Here is a 17,364-nt window from a genome sequence, read left to right on the forward strand (position 1 = left end):
GTGGGGACTGGGGAGCAGCTATAGCAGGAGTACAGTGCAGAGTTTTGCTGACAGTGACCACCAGTATACGTTGTCTGCCTGAAGAAAAACACTCCATATCTGTGCTCAGTGTGCTGCTTTATTGTGGGGACTGGGGACCACCAGTATAATTAATATTATTATTATATAGGAGGAGTACAGTGCAGAGTGCACTGCTGTACCTACCTCTGTGTCGTCATCCATTAAGTATACTATCCATCTACATTCTATACCTGTGGTGCATTTTAGTTTTGCAGTTTGCTGACACAGTGTCCACCAGTATACTATATATAGCAGTACGGTAGGCCACTGCTGTACCTACCTCTGTGTCATCACTCGTCATCCATTAAGTATACTATTATCCATCTACATTCTAAACCTGTGGTGCATTTTAGTTTTGCAGTTTGCTGACACAGTGTCCACCAGTATACTATATATAGCAGTACGGTAGGCCACTGCTGTACCTACCTCTGTGTCGTCACTCGTCATCCATTAAGTATACTATTATCCATCTACATTCTAAACCTGTGGTGCATTTTAGTTGTGCAGTTTGCTGACACAGTGTCCACCAGTATACTATATATAGCAGTACGGTAGGCCACTGCTGTACCTACCTCTGTGTCGTCACACGTCATCCATTAAGTATACTATTATCCATCTACATTCTAAATCTGTGGTGCATTTTAGTTTTGCAGTTTGCTGACACAGTGTCCACCAGTATACTATATATAGCAGTACGGTAGGCCACTGCTGTACCTACCTCTGTGTCGTCACTCGTCATCCATTAAGTATACTATTATCCATCTACATTCTAAACCTGTGGTGCATTTTAGTTGTGCAGTTTGCTGACACAGTGTCCACCAGTATACTATATATAGCAGTACGGTAGGCCACTGCTGTACCTACCTCTGTGTCGTCACTCGTCATCCATTAAGTATACTATCCATCTACATTCTATACCTGTGGTGCATTTTAGTTTTGCGCAGTAAATATAGTAGTAGGTCATTGCTATTGATACTGGCATATAATTCCACAGATTAAAAAATGGAGAACAAAAATGTGGAGGTTAAAGGGAAAGATCAAGATCCACTTCCACCTCGTGCTGAAGCTGCTGCCACTAGTCATGGCCGAGACGATGAAATGCCATCAACGTCGTCTGCCAAGGCCGATGCCCAATGTCATAGTAGAGAGCATGTAAAATCCAAAACACAAAAGTTCAGTAAAATGACCCAAAAATCAAAATTGAAAGCGTCTGAGGAGAAGCGTAAACTTGCCAATATGCCATTTACGACACGGAGTGGCAAGGAACGGCTGAGGCCCTGGCCTATGTTCATGGCTAGTGGTTCAGCTTCACATGAGGATGGAAGCACTCATCCTCTCGCTAGAAAAAGAAAAGACTTAAGCTGGCAAAAGCACAGCAAAGAACTGTGCGTTCTTCTAAATCACAAATCCCCAAGGAGAGTCCAATTGTGTCGGTTGCGATGCCTGACCTTCCCAACACTGGACGGGAAGAGCTTGTGCCTTCCACCATTTGCACGCCCACTGCAAGTGCTGGAAGGAGCACCCGCAGTCCAGTTCCTGATAGTCAAATTGAAGATGTCACTGTTGAAGTACACCAGGATGAGGATATGGGTGTTGCTGGCGCTGGGGAGGAAATTGACAAGGAGGATTCTGATGGTGAGGTGGTTTGTTTAAGTCAGGCACCCGGGGAGACACCTGTTGTCCGTGGGAGGAATATGGCCATTGACATGCCTGGTCAAAATACAAAAAAAATCAGCTCTTCGGTGTGGAATTATTTCAACACAAATGCGGACAACAGGTGTCAAGCCGTGTGTTGCCTTTGTCAAGCTGTAATAACTAGGGGTAAGGACGTTAACCACCTCGGAACATCCTCCCTTATACGTCACCTGCAGCGCATTCATCATAAGTCAGTGACAAGTTCAAAAACTTTGGGTGACAGCGGAAGCAGTCCACTGACCACTAAATCCCTTCCTCTTGTAACCAAGCTCCTGCAAACCACACCACCAACTCCCTCAGTGTCAATTTCCTCCTTACCCAGGAAAGCCAATAGTCCTGCAGGCCATGTCACTGGCAAGTCTGACGAGTCCTCTCCTGCCTGGGATTCCTCCGATGCATCCTTGAGTGTAACGCCTACTGCTGCTGGCGCTGCTGTTGTTGCTGCTGGGAGTCGATCGTCATCCAAGAGGGGAAGTCGGAAGACCACTTGTACTACTTCCAGTAAGCAATTGACTGTCCAACAGTCCTTTGCGAGGAAGATGAAATATCACAGCAGTCATCCTGCTGCAAAGCAGATAACTCAGGCCTTGGCAGCCTGGGCGGTGAGAAACGTGGTTCCGGTATCCATCGTTAATTCAGAGGCAACTATACACTTGATTGAGGTACTGTGTCCCCGGTACCAAATACCATCTAGGTTCCATTTCTCTAGGCAGGCGATACCGAAAATGTACACAGACCTCAGAAAAAGACTAACCAGTGTCCTAAAAAATGCAGTTGTACCCAATGTCCACTTAACCACGGACATGTGGACAAGTGGAGCAGGGCAGACTCAGGACTATATGACTGTGACAGCCCACTGGGTAGATGTATTGCCTCCCGCAGCAAGAACAGCAGCGGCGGCACCAGTAGCAGCATCTCGCAAACGCCAACTCTTTCCTAGGCAGGCTACGCTTTGTATCACCGCTTTCCAGAATAGGCACACAGCTGACAACCTCTTACAGCAACTGAGGAAGATCATCGCAGAATGGCTTACCCCAATTGGACTCTCCTGGGGATTTGTGACATCGGACAACGCCAGCAATATTGTGTGTGCATTAAATATGGGCAAATTCCAGCACGTCCCATGTTTTGCACATACATTGAATTTGGTGGTGCAGAATTATTTCAAAAAAAATGACAGGGGCGTGCAAGAGATGCTGTCGGTGGCCCGAAGAATTGCGGGCCACTTTCGGCATTCAGGCACTGCGTACAGAAGACTGGAGCACCACCAAACATTCCTGAACCTGCCCTGCCATCATCTGAAGCAAGAGGTGGTAACGAGGTGGAATTCAACCCTCTATATGCTTCAGAGGATGGAGGAGCAGCAAAAGGCCATTCAAGCCTATACATCTGCCCACGATATAGGCAAAGGAGGGGGAATGCACCTGACTCAAGCACAGTGGAGAATGATTTCAACGTTGTGCAAGGTTCTGCAACCCTTTGAACTTGCCACACGTGAAGTCAGTTCAGACACTGCCAGCCTGAGTCAGGTCATTCCCCTCATCAGGCTTTTGCAGAAGAAGCTGGAGACATTGAAGGAGGAGCTAAAACAGAGTGATTCCGCTAGGCATGTGGGACTTGTAGATGGAGCCCTTAATTCGCTTAACCAGGATTCACGGGTGGTCAATCTGTTGAAATCAGAGCACTACATTTTGGCCACCGTGCTCGATCCTAGATTTAAAACCTACGTTGTATCTCTCTTTCCGGCAGACACAAGTCTGCAAAGGTTCAAAGACCTGCTGGTGAGAAAATTGTCAAGTCAAGCGGAACGTGACCCGTCAACATCTCCTCCTTCACATTCTCCCGCAACTGGGGGTGCGAGGAAAAGGCTAAGAATTCCTAGCCCACCCGCTGGCGGTGATGCAGGGCAGTCTGGAGCGAGTGCCACTGCTGACATCTGGTCCGGACTGAAGGACCTGCCAATGATTACTGACATGTCGTCTACTGTCACTGTATATGATTCTCTCACCATGGAAAGAATGGTGGAGGATTATATGAGTGACCGCATCCAAGTAGGCACGTCAGACAGTCCGTACGTATACTGGCAGGAAAAAGAGGCAATTTGGAGGCCCTTGCACAAACTGGCTTTATTCTACCTAAGTTGCCCTCCCTCCAGTGTGTACTCCGAAAGAGTGTTTAGTGCAGCAGCTCACCTTGTCAGCAATCGGCGTACGAGGTTGCTTCCAGAAAATGTGGAGAAGATGATGTTCATCAAAATGAATTATAATCAATTCCTCCGTGGAGACATTCACCAGCAGCAATTGCCTCCAGAAAGTACACGGGGACCTGAGATGGTGGATTCCAGTGGGGACGAATTAATAATCTGTGAGGAGGGGGATGTACACAGTGAAAGGGGTGAGGAATCGGAGGATGATGATGAGGTGGACATCTTGCCTCTGTAGAGCCAGTTTGTGCAAGGAGAGATTGATTGCTTCTTTTTTGGTGGGGGCCCAAACCAACCAGTCATTTCAGTCACAGTCGTGTGGCAGACCCTGTCGCTGAAATGATGGGTTCGTTAAAGTGTGCATGTCCTGTTTATACAACATAAGGGTGGGTGGGAGGGCCCAAGGATAATTCCATCTTGCACCTCTTTTTTCTTTCATTTTTCTTTGCATCATGTGCTGTTTGGGGACAATTTTTTGGAAGTGCCATCCTGTCTTGATTGACACTGCAGTGCCACTCCTAGATGGGCCAGGTGTTTGTGTCGGCCACTTGTGTCGCTTAGCTTAGTCAAACAGCCACCTTGGTGCGCCTCTTTTTTTCTTTGCATCATGTGCTGTTTGGGGACTATTTTTTAAATCTGCCATCCTGCCTGACACTGCAGTGCCACTCCTAGATGGGCCAGGTGTTTGTGTCGGCCACTTCTGTCGCTTAGCTTAGTCACACAGCCACCTTGGTGCGCCTCATTTTTTCTTTGCATCATGTGCTGTTTGGGGACATTTTTTTGGAAGTGCCATCCTGTCTTGATTGACACTGCAGTGCCACTCCTAGATGGGCCAGGTGTTTGTGTCAGCCACTTGTGTCGCTTAGCTTAGTCAAACAGCCACCTTGGTGCGCCTCTTTTTTTCTTTGCATCATGTGCTGTTTGGGGACTATTTTTTAAATCGGCCATCCTGCCTGACACTGCAGTGCCACTCCTAGATGGGCCAGGTGTTTGTGTCGGCCACTTGGGTCGCTTAGCTTAGCCATCCAGCGACCTCGGTGCAAATTGTAGGACTAAAAATAATATTGTGAGGTGTGAGGTGTTCAGAATAGACTGGATATGAGTGGAAATTATGGTAATTGAGGTTAATAACACTATGGGATCAAAATGACCCCCAAATTCTATGATTTAAGCTGTTTTTTAGGGGTTTTTGAAAAAAACACCCGAATCCAAAACACACCCGAATCCGACAAAAAAATTTCGGTGAGGTTTTGCCAAAACGCGTCCGAATCCAAAACACGGCCGCGGAACTGAATCCAAAACCAAAACACATAACCCGAAAAATGTCCGGTGCACATCACTACTTTCATGGAAGCTATGGGACATCATCGAGATCTCAGCTAAATTAAGAGCGGCAACCAGTTATATGGCTGATTCAGCCTTAGAACTTATTGCCGCTTTAAATTTAGCTGAAATCTTGCCGACGTCCTGCAGCTTCCGTGAAATCGGAAGCTATATCATAAACCCCATTATCTGGATAGTAATAGACACCTGGGGGTATATTTAATAAGGGTCGATTTTGTTTGTTTTTCTTCGATGTTAGATCGCTTTAAAATCAATTTTAATCGGTGTTGGGCTTCCAGGGTTAAAACAAAAATTTACTAACATTTAAAAATGAATATAAAAAATCATCTGCTAGTAAATGTGTGTTTTAACCCTGGAAGCCCAACATCCATTAAAATCGATTTAAAATTGATCTAACATCGAACAAAAACAAACAAAATTGACCTTTAGTAACTATACCCCCAGCTATTGAGTCATTTATTTCTACCCTTGAGCTGATCTGTGCATTAGCCCTGTCTCTAACAGTTTATATGATCCTTCTTTCTTTAGGGGAGATGTATCGAACCTTCGAGTCTACAAAATGGCAGCAGCTGATAGGCTATTGAGGGCAATTTCTCCACTTTAGCTCTCTTGACAGTTTGATACATCTCCCCTTTTATATATAGAAAGTACATAATACTACTCTCTCCTCAAGGCAATTAAAACTGCATATTACCCCTCGTCATAGAGATCGTTTGATTGGGTGGCAGGATAAGCTACTCACAGTTATCCAGCAGCTGCACCTACCTCATTTAAATGGAGTGATTTACGGTTTATATTATGTATTTTTCTTATTTGTTTTATTCTGACAGCTGCAACTATTTCCTATAAGTGTGATCACAGTAGGCCATTGCGACAAACATTTAAGTAAGATTGGTAGATTTTTTGAATATTAAATTGTGTTTTATTATGTTTTCATTATAGACTGGTTTCTCTCATTAATTAACACATTTATACAGAGTACCTCTGGCTCTGCCATGAACAAATATGCTAGATTGCTCATGGCTTCCAGACCGCTAATGTAAATGTATATAAAATTCATTTAAAAAGAATGTAAAATATAGTAATGTGCACTTAGTTTTTTACATATTACATGCAGTAAGCCCCATACTATTAGGACATATCTAAAAAGGGGGTGCTGTATGGCATGCATTGCCCTGGTTCAAGGGGGCACCACATCACAACCCTGCACCCACTGAAGTTATTTACATTGATGCCATTTTACAGTACCTGTGCTTTTTTCAGAGTCAGTGGCTAATACTGGCTTTGGAATCAATGAGTGTTCTTGGACGCACATCCAGGTAGCAGATTGGAAGCTGGCTCTGTTGCGTGTTCATAGTGGTCAAATGGGTTCTGTACATTTGCACAAAGTGATGCAGAATGGAGGATAATGCAGAGCTGAATGGCTCTGCTGTGAATATTGCATGTTTTCACATTGCGCATTATCTGAAACTAAATGTACACAAGCACAGGCAATGGAGGGTCATATGCAAACATAACAAAGTGCCACCACTGTCTGAAGTGGCATTTCTGGGTGGTAATGGGCATTCCCACTTAGGCAAGATTCAGTGAGAGTGCATCGAAGGATTTGCAGATATGCAGAGTTGTGCGTACATACATACAGCCTGTTTTCAGCCAGAACTTATGCAAAAAGGATAGGCCTGGTGCAAGTGCAGACTGACAGACCAGCCACAAACACTCATAGTACTCAGTCTGCACAGGTGTGGTATTATATGTCAACAGTCTTCATTGTATTCAAATGATATGTCAACATGATGAAATGTTGACATACTTACTGGTCTAGTGGCTTCAGTTCTTACCTTCTCTCGGCGGCAGCGGCGGCTCCAGCGTCTTCTTCCAGAATCCGGCGGTGCCCTGACAACTGTGATCTGTGATGCTGCGGTATTTCTCCTCCTATCCCTAATCCCTAACCCTAACCTACCCCCACTAACCCTCCCAGTAGCGCCTACCTTTGGCGTCCTCAGAATATTGCATTTCACATGGGCGACATTTCAGATATCGACATAGTGAACCTGTCAACTGAGGATGTCGACCTGGAGCCTGTCGACAGCTTAAACCATGCCGACGTTATGATGTTGACATTGTGACCATGCGGCCAGATACCCTCTGCCCACGGGCAAATATACTCATTTAATTCTGATTTAATTATGTACAATTAGCCCCTAAGTCTCCACATTTTTCTGGTTCTTATATACATAAACTGTCCAATTAGAGATTAGTGAAATCTTTAAGAAGGAAAAAAAAACCACTGCAAACATCCTTTCCCAAAAGACGTCCTCAGTGTTCCTGTTTACTTTCCGCAGGAATGCGAAATTAGATTTTATTTGTCTTTTCATTGTGTGATTATTTTAGTAGGTTTGTTTTTGTTAAGCAAATATTCACACATTTTCAGGTGCATAAAGTTTGTAATAGTATTTATCCTGTTTTATTGTTATCAGCACTTTGTGCATAAATTACCATGCATTTGCATAACCTTGTTTGAGCTCTGCTTGTTTGTATGTAACGGAATTCTCCCCTGGTTTGGAACAATAATATTCCATTGACATAAAAGATATTTTTATTAAAGTGTCAAAAATGGAAATACAGTTAAATCATGAAACATTGCCGGCTCCCTCAGCAAAATCCACTTATGCGGCCGTTATTGTTACACTTTCTGTTAAACATATAAAGGACCCAGTGTTCAGAAGGGTGGTCTTCAGTATGCCGACTGACGGGATCCCGGTGCACAGTATACCGGCGCCGGAATCCCGACAGCCGGCATACCGACACTTATTCTCCCTCGTGGGGGTCCACGACCCCCCTGGAGGGAGAATAAAATAGCGTGGCGAGCGCAGCGAGCCCGCAAGGGGCTCATTTGCACTCGCCACACTGTCGGTAAGCCGGCGGTCGGGCTCCCGGCGCTGGTATGCTGGTCGCCGGGAGCCCGACCACCGGCATACCATACTGAACCCGTTCAGAATGTTAGGAAGAAGCACCGTGCGTTGGTCATGAAGGAAGACAGCGGAGCCATAATACCTGCATACGTGGCATGCCGCCGAAAATGGTCGTGACTCATCTTTACACCCACAAACGCACCCTGACTGTCACTCACTTTGCAAATAAATCTTCAATGTGACTGCAAGACCATCGTGGCACATGCGCAGTGTCAAAAAATCGCTCCACTGCATGCAATATCTACATTGTGTTCATCTCTGAATTAGACCCTCAAAGTCGGAGCCCTGTGTGCTACTGTGTAACTATGCACAGCCATACCACGCAACTTCAGCTCTGTCCTCCAGTCACATGAGAGAAGGCACCACAGAGGCCACTGCACCACCACTGCTATACCGCTACCTGTATAGAGCCAGTGTGCATACTTCACTGCCACCACTGCTTGTACAGACACAGGTGTGTGCTACCATCTGTTGCGTGCCACCTGCACTCCCCTATACGTTCCTGGTTGGACTGGTACATACATTATATAAGCGATATGTACCTGTTATACATAACTGCTGCATTAATGATGTATCATCCTATAAACCTGTCCTGTCTGGTTAATAATCAAAAACCTGGTGAAGTTATCTTTCGTGTGGGCTAACCTCCATCACACACCACTGCCAGTGGTGTCGAGAGGAGGGAAGGGGTGGGTACTCTTTATCATGGTCCGGGTCGAGAGGAGGGGCCTGGGTACCGCTAACTCCCACCTCTCCCGTTGCAGCCAGCAAGGAGAGAGAGGACTGGCTGATGCTACAGCTCTCCCCAGCCCGGCACACGTCATACACTGACGTGCGCTGTGGAGTGAGGCAGCTGCAGAAGCAGTCAGTTCTCTATCTCCCAGATATCTAGAGGTTGTGGCCACCGTTGGCGCCTACCCGGTGTGGTGCAATTAAACTATCCTTGTAAGATTTTCTAAGGAGGGGTTCTGTCCACACCTTCCCATGTTGGCCACTCACCCTCCCAGTACCGGGGTCCAGTAAAGCTGTCGGTGCCCCAGACCACTGACATAAGGGGCGTATCTAGAGAGAAAGAGGCCCGTGCGCAAGCTCCGGCTGGGCCCCCTCCTCTCTCTCTGGCCCCCTCCCTAGGGGACCCTAGCGCTGTCCCAGAGCCTAGAGCACATGCGACGATCTCCAGGAAAATGGCGTGGTGGCTATTTTTCCAGTGTTTTTCCTACTACGCATACGCAAAACATCAGGAAAATTGGCACTGCACCGTTTTCCCAGTGATTTCTGCAGTGCTGCTGCAGCGCCGTGGGACTCCGGAGGGGTAAGTATTAAAAATAATAGGTGCAGGGTGTGCAGTGTGGCACCCCCTGGATCCCGGGGGCCTGTGTGCACCGCATACACTGCACCCATTATAAATATGCCACTGACTGACACATGCCACCGATTGATACCTATATCAACTATAGGGTCTACAAATACAGAAATTCCATCTGCCGGGTATGTCCGCTTCTGCTGCAGCCTCTGCAAACTTGTGATTAGCCTTCTCCTTAATATTATAGCAGGTAAGAATTCCAGTTCCATAGTAGAGCTTTGGCCAACATTAGGGAAATAAGCTCATCCTAGTCTTGTGGCAATGGCAGACCTAAAGACATGGGTCAAGAGCAAGTTGACGGACAGACTTGTTGGAGTTGTGGCAACCTATGAGTGTGCCACACTGAAAGTCACTGAGCTCTTCAGTGTGACCTGTTGTTCTTCTAAAGTTCCATTATGGAGATTGCATAACTATGTGCTTGATGTTATTCACCTGTTGGGCGTGGATGAAATGACCAAATACACTAATTAGTGGGGTCTGCCAATCAGGATGTGGCTGTGGGGCACTGCAAGCGGGATTGCAGGACTTGTTCTGCACACGCCCACATCACCCACCAACAAATTAGTACCAAAGCAATGTAAAAAATTTAACATTTATAGATGTGACACATCACGTAAAGATACTTTACTGTAAGGATGTAATGATATTGATGAAGTCATGAATGAAACAGGAATGAGCTGTATTCTAGGGGTTACATGAAAAATTTTCATTGATGATGGGTTAGTCTGAAAGGCTTGACATCAGGAAAAAACATATATATATATATATATATATATAGTCAATATTTTATTGCTCTGAAGTTATCAGTCCTGCGAGTGCCGCCTATTGCTACATATTGACTGTTTAGACCCGCTCAGGATTTATTGGATGGCACCCAGGCAAAATTCTTTTGATTCAGCAGAGTGCCGGTGCGAAAGGAAGGTGTGTATATATATATATATATATATATATATATATGATCCTGACAGCGGGATCCCTGCCACCAAGCCGGGCAAGCGCTGGAAAGCCCCTTGCGGGCTCGCTGCGCTCTCCACAGGTTATATTCTCCCTCTGTGGGTGTCTTAAACACTCATAGAGGGAGAATAGCCTGTGGCACCGAAATTCCAGCTGCATTGGCATTGTGACCGCCGGAATCCAAACAGGTGGTCTCGTGATTGCCTCCCATATCACAGCAGTTTACAGCTGCAGTACAATATGCAGCCGTCACAGCAGCAGGTATACAACTCCGGCCCACAGCCGATATACATGAGATCAGTTGACCTTTCTGGTCTTGCCACCCTGACGCTAACCACCATACCCAGTCTATAGCCTGGCCGACTTGTTCAGCATAAGGAGCCCCGAACTCTGTTCCCAGCAGAGGTTTCAGCTAAAGAGGAGCGGGTTCGGATTTACTCGGTTCTTAATGCCAGAATAAACGCAAGTTGAGATATTCTGGATTTTTCTTATTGGCTAACCAAAACACGTGACATCCAAGAGCCATTACGGAGATCCGGGTAAATCTGAGTAAATCCAAGTAAATCCAAACCCGCTCATCTCTAGTTTAAGCCAAGCTCTCAGGTACTGCTTATTACCTGGACCAGACTTCCCAAAACACATTACACCCAGGTTGTCAGATGGTGAGTATATATAGGGAAGGGGCCCTACACTGCACACCCTAATTGCTAGTAATGAGAGGTGCTATCTTGTTGAGACCTGTAGTGCCACACACAAATAGAATGAGTGCAAGTGCCCTATTCAAATAATAAATTTAGCAATATGAGGCATTTTGCATAATATTGACCAAGATTACGGGCTTACCCACCACTGCACGGTAACCTCATAGCCAGGTAAGTCCCTAACATTCTAAGGGTTCAAGTCTGTCCCAGTATGAGTATGTCCCAAAGGTCGACATGGGCAAAAGGTCGACAGGAACAAGGTCAACATGGAAAAGGTCGACATGAGATCTTCACAATTTTTTCTTTTTTTGGAACCTGTTCATACTTAACGATCCACGTGGACCACGATTGGAACGGTAATCTGTGCCGAGCGAAGCGAAGGCACCATGCCCGAAGCATGGTGAGCGAAGCAAGCTATGCGAGGGGACGCAGTGCACTTTTTGGGGTTCCCGGTCACTCTACGAAGAAAACGACACCAAAAAAACATAAAAAACTCATGTCGACCTTTTTCCATGTCGACCTTGTTCCTGTCGACCTTTTGTCCACGTCGACCTAAGGTTAGAGATGAGCGGGTTCGGTTCCTCGGAATCCGAACCCGCCCGAACTTCAGGTTTTTTTACACGGGGCCGAGCGACTCGGATCTTCCCGCCTTGCTCGGTTAACCCGAGCGCGCCCGAACGTCATCATCCCGCTGTCGGATCCTCGCGAGGCTCGGATTCTATCGCGAGACTCGGATTCTATATAAGGAGCCGCGCGTCGCCGCCATTTTCACACGTGCATTGAGATTGATAGGGAGAGGACGTGGCTGGCGTCCTCTCCGTTTGACTAGAGTACTAGAGAGAGACACAAATTTTGGGGAGCATATTATTAGGAGGAGTACTACTTGCTGCTGATAGTGTGACCAGTGACCACCAGTTTAATTAATCCGTTCTCTGCCTGAAAAAAAACGATAGTCACATACCATATCTGTGCTCAGCCCAGTGTGCTGCATCATATGTAATACTGTATATTATCATTATCTGACTGTGCTGAGTGCTCACTGCTCACACAGCTTAACTGTGGGGGAGACTGGGGAGCAGTTATAGCAGGAGTACATATTTTAAGTACAGTGCACACTTTTGCTGCCAGAGTGCCACTGCCAGTGTGACTGACCAGTGACCACTGACCACCAGTATTGTGATTGTCTGCTGACCACCAGTATATTGTGATTGTCTGCCTGAAAAAAGTTAAACACTCGTCGTGTGGTGTTTTTATAAACGCACTCTGCAGACAGTGTCCAGCAGGTCCGTCATTACATAATATATACCTGTCCGGCTGCAGTACTAGTGTGATAAATATATATTTTAATTTTATCTCATTATCATCCAGTCTATATTAGCAGCAGACACAGTACGGTAGTCCACGGCTGTAGCTACCTCTGTGTCGGCAGTCGCTCGTCCATCCATAATTGTATACCACCTACCCGTGTTTTTTTTTTTTCTATCTTCTTGATACTAGTAGCTTACTTTAGGAGTCTGCAGTGCTGAGTCTGACAGACAGTGTCCAGCAGGTCCGTCATTACATAATATATACCTGTCCGGCTGCAGTACTAGTGTGATATATATATTTTAATTTTATCTCATTATCATCCAGTCTATATTAGCAGCAGACACAGTACGGTAGTCCACGGCTGTAGCTACCTCTGTGTCGGCAGTCGCTCGTCCATCCATAATTGTATACCACCTACCCGTGGTTTTTTTTTTCTATCTTCTTGATACTAGTAGCTTACTTTAGGAGTCTGCAGTGCTGACAGACAGTGTCCAGCAGGTCCGTCATTACATAATATATACCTGTCCGGCTGCAGTACTAGTGTGATATATATATATATTTTAATTTTATCTCATTATCATCCAGTCTATATTAGCAGCAGACACAGTACGGTAGTCCACGGCTGTAGCTACCTCTGTGTCGGCAGTCGCTCGTCCATCCATAATTGTATACCACCTACCCGTGGTTTTTTTTTTCTTCTATCTTCTTGATACTAGTAGCTTACTTTAGGAGTCTGCAGTGCTGACAGACAGTGTCCAGCAGGTCCGTCATTACATAATATATACCTGTCCGGCTGCAGTACTAGTGTGATATATATATATATTTTAATTTTATCTCATTATCATCCAGTCTATATTAGCAGCAGACACAGTACGGTAGTCCACGGCTGTAGCTACCTCTGTGTCGGCAGTCACTCGTCATCCATAAGTATACTAGTATCCATCCATCTCCATTGTTTACCTGAGGTGCCTTTTAGTTGTGCCTATTAAAATATGGAGAACAAAAATGTTGAGGTTCCAAAAATAGGGAAAGATCAAGATCGACTTCCACCTCGTGCTGAAGCTGCTGCCACTAGTCATGGCCGAGACTATGAAATGCCAGCAACGTCGTCTGCCAAGGCCGATGCCCAATGTCATAGTACAGAGCATGTAAAATCCAAAACACCAAATATCAGTAAAAAAAGGACTCAAAAATCTAAAATAAAATTGTCGGAGGAGAAGCGTAAACTTGCCAATATGCCATTTACCACACGGAGTGGCAAGGAACGGCTGAGGCCCTGGCCTATGTTCATGGCTAGTGGTTCAGCTTCACATGAGGATGGAAGCACTCAGCCTCTCGCTAGAAAAATGAAAAGACTCAAGCTGGCAAAAGCACAGCAAAGAACTGTGCGTTCTTCGAAATCCCAAATCCACAAGGAGAGTCCAATTGTGTCGGTTGCGATGCCTGACCTTCCCAACACTGGACGTGAAGAGCATGCGCCTTCCACCATTTGCACGCCCCCTGCAAGTGCTGGAAGGAGCACCCGCAGTCCAGTTCCTGATAGTCAGATTGAAGATGTCAGTGTTGAAGTACACCAGGATGAGGAGGATATGGGTGTTGCTGGCGCTGGGGAGGAAATTGACAAGGAGGATTCTGATGGTGAGGTGGTTTGTTTAAGTCAGGCACCCGGGGAGACACCTGTTGTCCGTGGGAGGAATATGGCCATTGACATGCCTGGTGAAAATACCAAAAAAATCAGCTCTTCGGTGTGGAAGTATTTCAACAGAAATGCGAACAACATTTGTCAAGCCATGTGTTGCCTTTGTCAAGCTGTAATAAGTAGGGGTAAGGACGTTAACCACCTCGGAACATCCTCCCTTATACGTCACCTGCAGCGCATTCATAATAAGTCAGTGACAAGTTCAAAAACTTTGGGCGACAGCGGAAGCAGTCCACTGACCAGTAAATCCCTTCCTCTTGTAACCAAGCTCACGCAAACCACCCCACCAACTCCCTCAGTGTCAATTTCCTCCTTCCCCAGGAATGCCAATAGTCCTGCAGGCCATGTCACTGGCAATTCTGACGAGTCCTCTCCTGCCTGGGATTCCTCCGATGCATCCTTGCGTGTAACGCCTACTGCTGCTGGCGCTGCTGTTGTTGCTGCTGGGAGTCGATGGTCATCCCAGAGGGGAAGTCGTAAGCCCACTTTTACTACTTCCACCAAGCAATTGACTGTCCAACAGTCCTTTGCGAGGAAGATGAAATATCACAGCAGTCATCCTGTTGCAAAGCGGATAACTGAGGCCTTGACAACTATGTTGGTATTAGACGTGCGTCCGGTATCCGCCGTTAGTTCACAGGGAACTAGACAATTTCTTGAGGTAGTGTGCCCCCGTTACCAAATACCATCTAAGTTCCACTTCTCTAGGCAGGCGATACCGAGAATGTACACGGACGTCAGAAAAAGACTCACCAGTGTCCTAAAAAATGCAGTTGTACCCAATGTCCACTTAACCACGGACATGTGGACAAGTGGAGCAGGGCAGGGTCAGGACTATATGACTGTGACAGCCCACTGGGTAGATGTATGGACTCCCGCCGCAAGAACAGCAGCGGCGGCACCAGTAGCAGCATCTCGCAAACGCCAACTCTTTCCTAGGCAGACTACGCTTTGTATCACCGGTTTCCAGAATACGCACACAGCTGAAAACCTCTTACGGCAACTGAGGAAGATCATCGCGGAATGGCTTACCCCAATTGGACTCTCCTGTGGATTTGTGGCATCGGACAACGCCAGCAATATTGTGTGTGCATTAAATATGGGCAAATTCTAGCACGTCCCATGTTTTGCACATACCTTGAATTTGGTGGTGCAGAATTATTTAAAAAACGAGAGGGGCGTGCAAGAGATGCTGTCGGTGGCCAGAAGAATTGCGGGACACTTTCGGCGTACAGGCACCACGTACAGAAGACTGGAGCACCACCAAAAACGCCTGAACCTGCCCTGCCATCATCTGAAGCAAGAAGTGGTAACGAGGTGGAATTCAACCCTATATATGCTTCAGAGGTTGGAGGAGCAGCAAAAGGCCATTCAAGCCTATACAATTGAGCACGATATAGGAGGTGGAATGCACCTGTCTCAAGCGCAGTGGAGAATGATTTCAACGTTGTGCAAGGTTCTGCAACCTTTTGAACTTGCCACACGTGAAGTCAGTTCAGACACTGCCAGCCTCAGTCAGGTCATTCCCCTCATCAGGCTTTTGCAGAAGAAGCTGGAGACATTGAAGGAGGAGCTAACACAGAGCGATTCCGCTAGGCATGTGGGACTTGTGGATGGAGCCCTTAATTCGCTTAACAAGGATTCACGGGTGGTCAATCTGTTGAAATCAGAGTACTACATTTTGGCCACCGTGCTTGATCCTAAATTTAAAACCTACCTTGGATCTCTCTTTCCGGCACACACAAGTCTGCTGGGGTTCAAAGACCTGCTGGTGAGAAAATTGTCAAGTCAAGCGGAACGCGACCTGTCAACATCTCCTCCTTCACATTCTCCCGCAACTGGGGGTGCGAGGAAAAGGCTCAGAATTCCGAGCCCACCCGCTGGCGGTGATGCAGGGCAGTCTGGAGCGACTGCTGATGCTGACATCTGGTCCGGACTGAAGGACCTGACAACGATTACGGACATGTCGTCTACTGTCACTGCATATGATTCTCTCCCCATTGAAAGAATGGTGGAGGATTATATGAGTGACCGCATCCAAGTAGGCACGTCAGACAGTCCGTACTTATACTGGCAGGAAAAAGAGGCAATTTGGAGGCCCTTGCACAAACTGGCTTTATTCTACCTAAGTTGCCCTCCCACAAGTGTGTACTCCGAAAGAGTGTTTAGTGCCGCCGCTCACCTTGTCAGCAATCGGCGTACGAGGTTACTTCCAGAAAATGTGGAGAAGATGATGTTCATTAAAATGAATTATAATCAATTCCTCCGTGGAGACATTGACCAGCAGCAATTGCCTCCACAAAGTACACAGGGAGCTGAGATGGTGGATTCCAGTGGGGACGAATTGATAATCTGTGAGGAGGGGGATGTACACAGTGATATATCGGAGGATGATGATGAGGTGGACATCTTGCCTCTGTAGAGCCAGTTTGTGCAAGGAGAGATTAATTGCTTCTTTTTTGGTGGGGGTCCAAACCAACCCGTCATTTCAGTCACAGTCATGTGGCAGACCCTGTCACTGAAATGATGGGTTGGTTAAAGTGTGCATGTCCTGTTTATACAACATAAGGGTGGGTGGGAGGGCCCAAGGACAATTCCATCTTGCACCTCTTTTTTCTTTCATTTTTCTTTGCGTCATGTGCTGTTTGGGGAGTGTTTTTTGGAAGAGCCATCCTGCGTGACACTGCAGTGCCACTCCTAGATGGGCCAGGTGTTTGTGTCGGCCACTAGGGTCGCTTATCTTACTCACACAGCTACCTCATTGCGCCTCTTTTTTTCTTTGCGTCATGTGCTGTTTGGGGAGTGTTTTTTGGAAGGGCCATCCTGCGTGACACTGCAGTGCCACTCCTAGATGGGCCAGGTGTTTGTGTCGGCCACTAGGGTCGCTTATCTTACTCACACAGCTACCTCATTGCGCCTCTTTTTTTCTTTGCGTCATGTGCTGTTTGGGGAGTGTTTTTTGGAAGGGCCATCCTGCGTGACACTGCAGTGCCACTCCTAGATGGGCCAGGTGTTTGTGTCGGCCACTAGGGTCGCTTATCTTACTCACACAGCTACCTCATTGC

Source organism: Pseudophryne corroboree, chromosome 9 (assembly GCF_028390025.1).
Source record: "Pseudophryne corroboree isolate aPseCor3 chromosome 9, aPseCor3.hap2, whole genome shotgun sequence".
Classification (NCBI taxonomy): Eukaryota; Metazoa; Chordata; class Amphibia; order Anura; family Myobatrachidae; genus Pseudophryne; species Pseudophryne corroboree.